This window comes from Pinus tabuliformis, chromosome 9, assembly GCF_031772625.1.
Source record: "Pinus tabuliformis cultivar Carrire ecotype Pingquan chromosome 9, CPIR1, whole genome shotgun sequence".
In the NCBI taxonomy this organism is placed as follows: Eukaryota; Viridiplantae; Streptophyta; class Pinopsida; order Pinales; family Pinaceae; genus Pinus; species Pinus tabuliformis.
This window is the reverse complement of record NC_142307.1, coordinates 752,870,405-752,882,762: the sequence shown is the minus strand read 5'-3', so window position 1 is coordinate 752,882,762 and position 12,358 is coordinate 752,870,405.

The following is a 12,358-nucleotide window of genomic DNA, read 5'->3' as shown; positions in this document are numbered from 1 at the left end:
TGTGAAATTGGTTAAAAATGCATCTATAGTGAGTTTTCCCAATCACAGGTCGCGAAATTCCTTCACCTTATCAGGATAAAATAGCTCAGACAAGTACTTTTACTTAAAGTATTTATGAAAGTATCCCCAAGTCACCTCCTACTCATAAATTGCATGAACATCCTTAACCTCTTCCCACCATAACATATCGTTCCCCCGAAGCTTATAAATTGGTAATGTCGACTTTAGGTTATCATCATATTCATATATTTGGAAGTATTTATTCATGTTAATAAACTAGGTTTCAACATCTTCTTCCACTTCCCCATCAAAATTTACGGGTTTAATCTTCTTGAACTCTCGTTTTAGTTCAGTTTTCTATTTCTTGCTTTTCCTAGGAGCTATTGCATTATCAAATTCCTCTTCATATTCACCTTTGTTCCCTTATGGTCTCATAGTTTGACTCCCCACTCAAATATTTTCACGTATCTTCCTTTCTTCCTCATCCATATATTCATTTTCTTGGCTATGGATGAAACTTCTTTGGTTCTAGCAATTATAATGACTTTTAAATATTCTCTCTTGGTGTCGCATTAGTCTATCATTGTCCACCCAAATATTAGCCATCTTGGTCCTTAACTATTGAACAATTTCCAACAACATGTCAGTGGGTTTTCGGTGTCCTCCATCTGATTGAACCCATATGTATGGGTTACCTCCTGAAATGGCTATGAGACTAGATTCTACAAATGGCATTATTGATTTTGTACTTCCAACTACTCTCCTCATTGTTCTTCCTCTGTGATCACAACATGTCCATATCAATTAATCATTTTCCCAAATAGGCCATAGTATTGTAACCTCACTTCAGTACCACTTGTAACACCCATCCACCAACAATATAGTAATTAATCAATTAACTATCAGTTACATTACTTAATATCATGAAAATACAAGTATACTGGAATACACAAAAAAAACTTTGTTATATTAATCAATATGATCTCTATTACCATGTGTAATGTACTATTGCATAAAAAAAATCTCCTTAGTGTACAATATTTATTTTTGAACACTAGATTGTAATCTTTATATATTAACCTTGTGATCGTATTATTTCTACGGTCTTGACATTTATTTAACTTGTTATATAAATTTAGAGGTTAGGCTTTGTAACCCCCACACTGGAGAACCCTCTAGAGGATGACAGTCTTGCCACCCATCATAATTATGATTCATTGCAATGGGGTGCAACTGTCCTAATATCCACCATCCAAGCATTAGGGTTTCAATCGAATGGTGTAGGTTTTGAAGAGACAATTAATGGTAACTATGGTAGATCTGCAACTCACCACACCAAGGGTTTCCAACTTGATTCCTACTAATTTCTCATCGGTGAGTCAAGAATATTGTAGCTACCTTTGTATCCTTTATCCATATATTATTTTTAGAATTCATACATGAGTTTTGTTTTTTATTGTTGTAGTCTCTAGATAGTATGGAGGACAAAACAATTCAATTTTCGAGCATTCCTACACTAGAACACATGACATTCATTACCCTACCAGGCCACATGATTTTATTGTTATCCTCTTTATTATTTTCCTCAACCCCTTAATTATTCCATGTCAAACCCTGACATTTTCTTCTTCTTTTATTTTTAACTCTTACTCTGGTGACAGGAGCTCCTCCTATGCTCTATTGTTCCTTTGACATGCCTTCTATGGTATATTCTTTGTCATTTCTAGGGTTTCAATTCCCTTTGTGGTATTGTTGTTTTGATCTGTATTATACTTAGTGTGGTGAAACATTATTTATAGTTTCATGTGACTATGTGTATGATCCCATGACTCTCTTATTCTACCCTATAGTCGAGATGTTTAATCAAGAATTTTGGTTTTTTTTACAATGGTCTAGTTTCAAGATGCATGGCAACTAACATTTTTGGGGGTTTGTCCCCATTCTAGGTTCCTAGTTTTTCTACCCTTTCTGCTTAGAAATTCCAATGGTTAAGGGTACTACCAACGGATCAAATTTGATTTGTTAAAGGCATATAATCTTGAATAACATTTTAAATTAATGGACCGTCATATTTCCCTTAATGGCCTATGTAAATTTTTCTTTACGAAGTGTCTTAAGGACTCATTCTGTAGACCCATTTTTCATTCTTGCTTTCCAAGATTTTTCTGGTTGAAGTGAAATAACATTCTCCTTGGCTTGACTATAAATCTTGGGAAATTCCTAATTTGTTTTTTAGTATATAATTTTGGACACCATTATTAGTAGTGCCTCCATTATTTAACAATGTGCTTCCTCGCTTTAATTATCAAATTTTCTATAGTTTTCTTACTTCCACATGCAATGTTAATTACACTTTGTTTTCTGTTAGCTATACGCTGAGTACGTTATAAATATTTGTAAATTAAATTCATTTTACTCTTCTATGCATATATCAAACTTATACATTTATATTAATAATTTCACGCCTCAGATTGCCATTCATTTTCACTATAATAATTCCTACATTGTTTTGGTGTCCAATATTACTTCATTTTTATCATACCCATTGATACCACAGTTTTTTAATACTATTATTTAATGATTATACTCAATTCCCTCAAGGGATCGAAATATGACCTGTCGGAGACTATCCCTTCTGTTTCAATTATTTAGAAACTTTCATGTAGGCATAAGGACTATTGTCCTAGTGAACTCCTCGTTCCTCAATGAGAACTAACCTTATACTATAATTTTCCTCGAGGGTAACTACTATGGTGTTTGTCCTCAAGGAAAATTTTGTGATACACTGATATGGGGTTTAGCGGCGAGTTTCGCTGGGTGAAATCCACGAGATGAGGGTTCAAATCTCATTGAGTATATATATGACTTGTTGTGTCTTGGCTAGAAGAGTAGGCGACCCCATAGAGGATGTCTTGGCTCTTGTTGAGGCATACCCCATAGAGGATGTCTCGGCTCTTGTTGAGGCATAAGTTTCTTGCTATTGTGCGGATTGCAGGTTGTTGCACGTAGCCTAGGTTTATAGTGGCAGCCAGTTAGATTTGATCATGGGTTTGTTCAGGATAACTCTCACCAGTTACCGATTATCCTAGATTCAAAAAAAACTACTATGGTGTTTGTGAGTCTAAGTTGAAGATTTACTCCTTTCTAAAATCTTTTAATTCCAGGTTTTTCCAAGAACATACAAGAGCCTACAAATCATTTCATTCTTCTTATTCTTTTTAATTTTTATACATAAAGAACCTAATTTCATTGTTCTTTACCATAGGTGAACTAATATTGAACATTTGTTTTACTGCAGAAAGAAATCATATTTTATATCACCTAAGGAATGTTATACCCATTATCTTTCTTCACAAGTACTTTATCTAGTTTGTAATTTCCATTATACTTGCATATAATTATCATAAAATTAATCTAGAATGAAGACTATTTTCCATATTTCAAAAGAGGAATTAACTAATAAAATTTCATTTTTAAATATTTTCTAGAAACAATACCTTTAATACTTTTAAGGAAACATATCAATTATGATTTAATTAAAATGATACTTATCTATCTTAGTCAGCTCAGCCAAAGAAATAGAACCAAGAAGAAACTCCTAAAATCACTCAATCTACAACTATTTTAGGACCTCAAGACCTCCAATCTAGTCCAGAATTTTATTCTAAGGTTCCACTTGTTTGTAACTAGCTCAAGAACACCCTTCAACAATACACCTGCCCACCTTGACAATATCATGTCCCGCTATTCTCTATTCTTTATTTCTTCTTACTTCCCTGTCTAGCAACTCTTGGCTTTCCCCAACTGAGATGTTTTCTTTTCAATCTCTCAAAGAGGAGGGAGTAAATATCTAACTACTTGGAAACACACAATTTCTTGTAATTTCTCTAACTTAACATAATTTTAAAAATAAAATAATAAATAATAAATAAACTTTTACGTTAAAATTTCTTTTAACAACCTATACATAATTCAAATTACGGAGCCTTACATAGTAAAATGACAATTATTTACATGACCGAGGGTATTACACAAATCTAAATATCACTGAGAGAATCCACGTCTAAATGGTAGTTGAACAATGGATAGGACACCTAGGGTCAAGTGAATTTAATTAGATAATACACTGGATTGGTATATTTAATTTTATTTTTTTTAATAAATCTTTATTATCTTTAATTAAGATGGATTTTTAAAGTTTATTACGTTGGGTTAAATGATAAATAATCAATCTTAAAGATATTTTAGGTATAAAACTTGCTTAATTTTGGGCATATAAGAGTATAGCAATAGTACCTTCAAGTCAAATTCAGGTTTCAATAATAAGTAGCAGATTTACACATTCACATAATTTATTATAAAAAAATATATTTTTATTATACAAACCTTTTTAATTTTATTATTGATTTTTTTTTTTTAAATATACCAAGATTATATTGGCAATTAATCCTTAATCCGGAGGTTGATATTTTTTTTATATTATTGCTGGAGGAGACCAATCATTAAAATAATGAGTTAACAAAGAGGCATTGATTTGAAGTGTATAAATGTTGGTTTATTTCAATAATTTTAATGAGTTTAAGATTGCGAGTGGTAATCTCGTCTTTAAAAAGGAAATAGACAAGATATAATTTCAAATTGATTTAAGCTAATGGAAACCAGGTTGATTTGGAGAATGAATGAATGTGAAGCGTTGATGATTATGATTAAGTTTTATAATAAGTAATATTAAAATTATTAAATTATTATCAAAATTTAAAATAAGAAAAATGTTAATGTATTATAATGGTGTTAATTTTAAAATAGGGTTTTTAAAATTTTAATTAAGTAGATGGTAGAGATTTATTTTTTATGGAATCTTTTAGAATATTTATAACATTATATACAAATCAAATCAAAGGTCGAGAATATTTTCTCTTCTTAATTAAGTTAATTAATTAAAAATATGTTATATGAAGAAGTGACTTATGATTTTTTGGGCCATATGCTATTTATAAGCTAGATATCCGACCCATAATATTGAAACAAAACCTATTTAAAAATTTAAAAATTCCATAATAAAATGGCGGTAAATCTCCATAGTTAAAAATCTTATTCCCACACACACATTATTTTTATTATTTATTTATTATTATTATTATTAATTTAAAATAAAATGATAAAAAAATTATTTATCTTTGATTAGTGGAGTCAGGAAATTGATGTCCTATAGGAAGTATTCTAAGTTTCAGTTGGTGAAAATTTGTGCGAAGTCAAATTTGACCTGACGTCTAAAATATATTGGGGTCCCGTCATTTTCATGTTTAATTAAAAATCCAAACCGTAAAAATCTATTATACTGGAATTTACAAATCCTCGAAAGTATTTATTATAATTGAGGATCAGTTTACAAAAATCTAATCATAATGTACATATTACAGATAGGTGATCCACATCAGTGATCCAGTGGGATTGCTACAGGGCTATGGCTAGCGTGTTGTATTCTTTCAAGATCTGGTTGTTGAGAATTAATGGGACATTATGGGGACTACAAGGCTATGGCAGGGCTATGGCTAGCATGCTATATTCTTTCAAGCTTTGTCGTTGAAAATTAATGGGGCATGGGAGTAACCGTTGGCCATATGAATATTGATGACAGAATTTAATGACCTATTTACTACCATTGGAATTCAATACAACTTTCAAAATTATCACTTTCGCCTTTGGCATCTGACCATATGTGGTTTGATGAATTATGTGTTTTATGATCTTACATTTTCCTCTCCCATTGCTCTTTCTTGCTAATTGGAAAAAACAATAACATCCCTGCAATCTTTTAATTTACCCTACTGCACTCTTGAATAATTTACCCTACTGCACTCTTGAATTTGTTAGCGTCTGAATATGGCATGCTTTCTCATTCAAAACTGCTAGATTGGTGATATCAGCCTATCAGGTATGTACTCTTTATTTACTTATGCCATCAGTGTATTATAAAACCTGAAAAATACTTACAAGTTATGTAAAATTTGAAATGGTATACAACCCTCGAGGAAATTTTGAAGTAAATTAAGGTGTGGTTTCTTTATTTACTTATGTCATTAGTTATTGTAAAACCTGAAAAATACTTACAAGTAAATTAAGGCGCGATTTCTTCCAACCAGCTTCTGGAACAAGTCAAAATCAGGTTGGTAGCCTGATACACCCTGAAATTCAAGAAAAAAAATGTATTTTACTTTTTGTATTCTAATCTATTATGTGCTTTATGGTTTTATGTTATTTGGTAGTTTTCAGAAGTTGAGGATTTTGAATTTTCAAAATTGGAGTGGATAAGAGGTTTAATGTTATTTGGTAGTTTTTTGGAATGGGAAGTTGAAGATTTTGAATTTTCAAAATTGGAATAGATAAAAGGTTTTGAGGTATTAGATTTATTTATGAATAAAAATTTCAAAAAAAATTGCTTGGACTTCTTTCCAATTTTTTGGGTGATTTTCTAGCAATTGTTTTAAAAAGATTTTAAGGTTGGCAACCTTACTAAATAAGGAACTTCATAACTAAGGAGCTTGCCCAAAGCCCACGAGTTAGTAACATATCCAATACTCATCCAAATAAAGTTTAAGTAATTAACTAAATGTAGCATGGTTAGAATGTTTGGTATCTAAAGTTTAAATAACTAACTAGCCTAAAATTTTCAGTATCTAAACTTTGTTCTTGTTGTATAACCATATCTAACCTTATTTGGTAGTTTTCTAGAATCAGAAGTTGAGGATTTTGAATTTTTAAAATTCGAGTGGATAAGAAGTTTAATGCTATTGGGTATTCTTTTTCTGGAATTGGAAGTTGAAGATTTTGAATTCTCAAAATTGGAACAGATAAGAGGTTCTTAAAGTATTAAATTTATTAATGAATCAAAATTTCAAAATCAACATTTTCGTCCATTTATCCCCAATTTTGTGCATGATGTTTTGAAAAAAAAATTACAAAATTTTTAAGCTTCTAAACTTTTTTAAATAAGGAACTTCATAACTGAGGAGCCTGTCCAAGCTTAGTAAGCTATCCAACACTCATCCAAATAAATTTTAAGTAATTAACTGAAGCTTAGAATTTTCAGTATCTAAAATCTGTATAACAATGTTTAATGCTATTTGGTAGTTTTCTAAAAATGAAAGTTAAGGATTTTAAATTTTCAAAATTGAAGTAGATAAGATGTTTAATGCTATTTGGTAGTTTCGTGGAATCCAAAATTGAGGATTTTGAATTTTCAAAATTGCAATAGATAAGAGGTTTTTAAACAATTTAACTAAAATATAACCAATTTAATTTTATTTCAAATATCACTAGACATTAAATCTATTTATGTATTTAAAAATATATTTAAAAAATCACTATGAACCATCATATTTGGTAATTTCCGTATACTTTGATATTACATGCTATTAAAAAAAAAAAATCCTCTAAAAAAATACCAAAATATAATATAGATTTCTTAACTCAAACTTCAAATTATCAATATTTTTTTTTGGAAATCTAAATATAGAAATCATAAATGAAAGATTAAATTGAATTTTAAATCATTCATACATCCTAACCTTATCATACCTGAATTTACAGTCGCTGAAATTTACTTGAAATTGTGTTGTATTTTTATTTTTATTCAATTAAGTTAAAAAAAATGAAAACCAAATATTTGTTTTCTATTTTTAGTCAGATATTTTATTTTTTTGGATTTGGAAATTATAATAAAACTAGATTGAAAACTAACTCGTGTCAGTTGCATCTTTAATTTTATTTAATTAAGTAAAAAAATTAAAAATAAATATTTCTTTTTTTTAATTTTAGTCTAACACATCCTATTTTTTTAGATCTGGAAATTGTAATAAAACTAGAATTCGAGTCTATTAGTGAGAGAAAATTGAAAACTTTCATATATCATATACGTATCGACCAGAATATATTATAAATAATGTTTTCGGGTTGAAAAATGTTTGAACATTTTGTCTGTTGTACATCGCTGAAGATGTGTTGCTAATGGTAAAACTACATAAAATATTATAGAATAATGAAAAATGTGCGTGATTAGAAGTTTAAAAGCCTTTTTAGAATAATGAAAAAGGTCTGTGATTAGAATTTTATGAGCCTTTTTAGAATAACAAAAAAGGTTCATAATTAGAATTTTCCCTCCCTTGTTTTGGAGTTTACGAGGAAAATCGCTTCAATCTGGTTTGTACACGCATGAGAAGGATCTGTTTATGCTGAAGGTCGTTTATGAATTGAACTCTAGTCTTAATCTGTTAAGAAAAAAACCTAAATTATTGTTCTAGCAATGTTTGGAATTGTCAACCCAAAGATAAATTTACGAGAATGATTTGTAATTGTTCAATCCTCTTGGTTTACCAGTGAAAAATTATAGTTGAATTGTTAACTAAAAGTCCACACTATCCATATTTGTTTTCACGTGTTTCGTTGCTTGAAGATTGTCCAGATTGGGGATCCCTGTTGATATTTCATCCATAAATTATAGTTGAATTGTTAACTAAAAGTCCACACTATCCATATTTGTTTTCACGTGTTTCGCTGATTGTCCAGATTGGGGATCCCCTGTTGATATTTCATCCATTTGTTTTTGATAGAGATGGATATATATATGTGATAAGCACTTTGGTAATTTGGTTTAAATATTGTTGTGTTAAGCCATCATACAGTGTAATATGATTAGTATTATATTCACATTGGAGGCTTGGATGACCATGCTCAGTCTATAGATGTTCTATGTGAAAACTATATGATTCTACCTCGAAGCTTTATGAACAAACATAGAATAATTTCTTGATTATTACATAGAAGAGTTAAATGAGGGAATATCCAATTCTCCTAGTTTAGCTTATTAGCAAGAAAGGTGGTTTATTAAGGTAAAACGTAAAACGAAAGGCATGTAAAATGTAAAAACATCATGAAATTCTCATTTGACGGGCAAAGAGAATTTGAATTTCCAGGCCTGAATGGAGTATCCACTCAAAACTTTATACATTTCATACACATGGCACAATTCTTTCCAAAAGCTATAATATATAATAAATTATAATGTTTTATGACTTTTATTTTATTTTATTTTAACAATGTGAAGTGTATCACGTAGTAAGTGTTTTGATTTTATTTTCCATAATAAAGTGAGGGCAATATAAATATAAATATATATATATATATATATATATATATATATATATATATATATATATATATATATATAATTTCTATTATTTATTATTATTATTATTAATTTAAAATAAAATTATTAACATTTTATTTGTCTATTGTGAGAATTTACTCAAAAATTTATACATTTTATATATGGTATTTTTCCAAAAACTATAATATATAATAAATTCTAGATCAGTTATGATTTATGATTTTATTTTTTTAATTCTAATCATGTGATATTTATTATGTAGTAAATATTTTGTTGTTATTATGGATAAATGCCTATCAACCTTTACTAAATAATTTTATAACTATTTAAAATTATAATTCTTTGATATTTAAAATGTTAATATAAGCAAACTTTGATAGAGCTCAAAGAGAAACCTATTAATGAGCACCAAGGAAATATTACAGAAAAGTACCTTAAAGTTAAATAAAAATATGAAAGTATCTTGAAGTTAAACAAAAACAATAAAATATAATAATTATTAGTCCCTGCCATCTGGCATTCGGCAGGGACTATAGTAATCGTTCGCGACGGATATAGCATTAGTTCTTAGTCGCTGCCCGGTGTTATTCGGTGATTATCATAAGGTTTGGAAATGCCCTGTGCGGGGATGTGCCGAGATAACCTAAGTTTCATTTCCACCTGAGGCTTTGCCATCTTATTTGGCCTCTTCCCGAGGCGGAAGAGGCTCCAGCATAGCTTAAATTGCTTTTACGCCCGGTGCATTATCGCTAACCGTCAACGGTCTCGTTTTAATGTTAACATTAATTCGATTCGTATTATCTGCAGGGGTATGCTAAGGTTTGGTAAGGTTTGGTGTTCCCTGTTACAAGGTTGTGCATTGGCAGCTGGTGCATGCCATGGTTCAACAGCTGTTAGTATAAGGTGGTTCGGGGTAAGGCGGTGGAACTGCTCGCTAGGTGTTGTTTCCTCAGCCCTTGTTTATGGTGACTCGAATGCAACAAATAAACTGCAAGCTGCGCAAAAATTTCCCGCAGGGAAGGCAATGGCAGGCCTGTTCTGATACCCACAAGCTGCATCTAGATATGTACTTGGCTCAGATGCATAAATGATGTATTATACGCGTGTGCTCCTACGTGGTAAATGAATAAATTTACTCGCAGTTAAACTATACAGCCGTTGTGAAAACTTCATTTACTGAGACGATCCGTGCAGGCCACCGAACCTCATCTGCATCTCAGATGTGAAATCTTTATTTACCATGACGATCGCTACAGGCCCACCGAACCTGATCTACATCTCAACCATTTCATGTTACTCTTCCAGTAGAAAACACTCTCGAGTCTGTGCAGCGAACTCAGAGGTCGCGGGATCGAATCTCGTTAAACGAAGAGAAGAGATGGCAGCCTCGTGCGGTCAGGCGCATGCGTTTCTCCTTCGTTCTGAGTGTAACCGGGGATCCCTTGCTCATCGATCGAGTTTTACTGGAACGAAGCTGAAGCCATGGCTGGGGAGATTTCCTCGCTCTGGCTGCCCGTGTCCACTCGTTTCCATTCGCAGCGTCGCCAGCGAACCTAAAATAAAACATACTTCTGGCGAAGGTAAGAATATCTGGTTGAATTTCAACTTTCACTGCCCGTAGTTGCCTAGCTTCGTTATTAAGCCCACGAATGCGATGTGAGCAAAGCAAACAGTAATTATTCAGGGTTTAGGACCGGTTCTGCTACGTGGTCAAACTAATGGCAAGGGATCTCAATATGATGCTGGTAGCTCTGGATCCGTATAACCTGAACTTGGTCCTGTCGCTGCGGTGGAGATTGAATCAAAACCAATGCTCTCTTTGCTCCCTTAGGAAAGAGGAGAAGGTAGAGCCTGACGCTAGGGTTTCGTGGCCTTCATGGCCTCTAGACTTGTCATAGGCGACACTCCAGGCTTTATGCTCCAGGATGACATACACAGAAATCCGACTAAACAGGGAGGAGAGGATGTCGAAAACCGCAAACACCATAGACAGACACGGTTAAGGAACCAGATTCCGCTGAAGAAGGAAAGAGAAATGAGTTACACCAAGGGTCAATCCGAACAGAAGCAGCTCCTGACACTTACTGAACACCCTTTACGTTTAGAAATATTGACAGGGCCTAGATATGATCACAATGGGGGTTCTTGAGTGGCTGTGAATATGGAGTTCATTCCTGGAACACCCATATATCTCTTTGCTGAATGTTCCTGCTAAAACAGGCAGGAAATTACTAGTACAGTGCACAAGCAATTGATGCAAATATGCAAAAGGGGTTTTGGACAGGGGTTTCTACAGGACGTAATCATATGGCATTGACTATCCAGAGTAGCAAGGGCACTTCAATACATGGTTACACTGTTTCCCTTCTCCCTGTTATTTTAGTTGGAATGCCAGAAGCACCTTTTCCTATGGATATGGAACTAGGCGAAAGGATTCGATATTCAACTGGAACAACGACAACAGACGGGTCTAAGCTGGAAGAACAAGACAAACTGACACAGGTTGGGACTGGGCAAGCAGCACTCCCCTCAGCTTATAAATTAGCAGCCTGTCCTAAAGTTATCTGCACCATCTGTTGGGCCATCGCCTAAGCTGATTTGATGGGGGTTAAGGTAATTCAGGCGATATCCTCAACATCTGTTGGGCCATCAGCTAAGCTGATTTGACGGGGGTTAAGGTAATTCAGGCCATATCCTCAACATCTGTTGGGCCATCACCTAAGCTGATTTGATGGGGGTTAAGGTAATTTAGGCAATTTGTACCTGTCTTGTGTACACATTTCATTCCAGCTGACATTATGCATGTAGCGTCCGCTATGTGTAAGGTAATTTTGTTGTTATATAATAAGCTTATAGATGATTTCGTGGTTACTTCGCGTCGACTTGTTATTTCGCTTCGGGTCCACTACACTGGTTTATTTCAGGTACTGTTTATGTTTTCGCTCTACTACATTGTATTTGTATTCAAATTACCTCTTTTGTATTATCCTTCATGTAATGTATGCATTTTTATAATAATAGATTGTTGCTGATATCTAGACTCATATATTTGCATAAAATACAGAGTAGTGATCTGTTATCCAGTGATCATAGAATACGCTAGCATGCCACAGGAAGGTTTACCGTTTTGGGATCCTTCGACATTGATTTACCCTGCCCTTCTCACAAACAGCTTTAGGAGCTTGCCTTCGT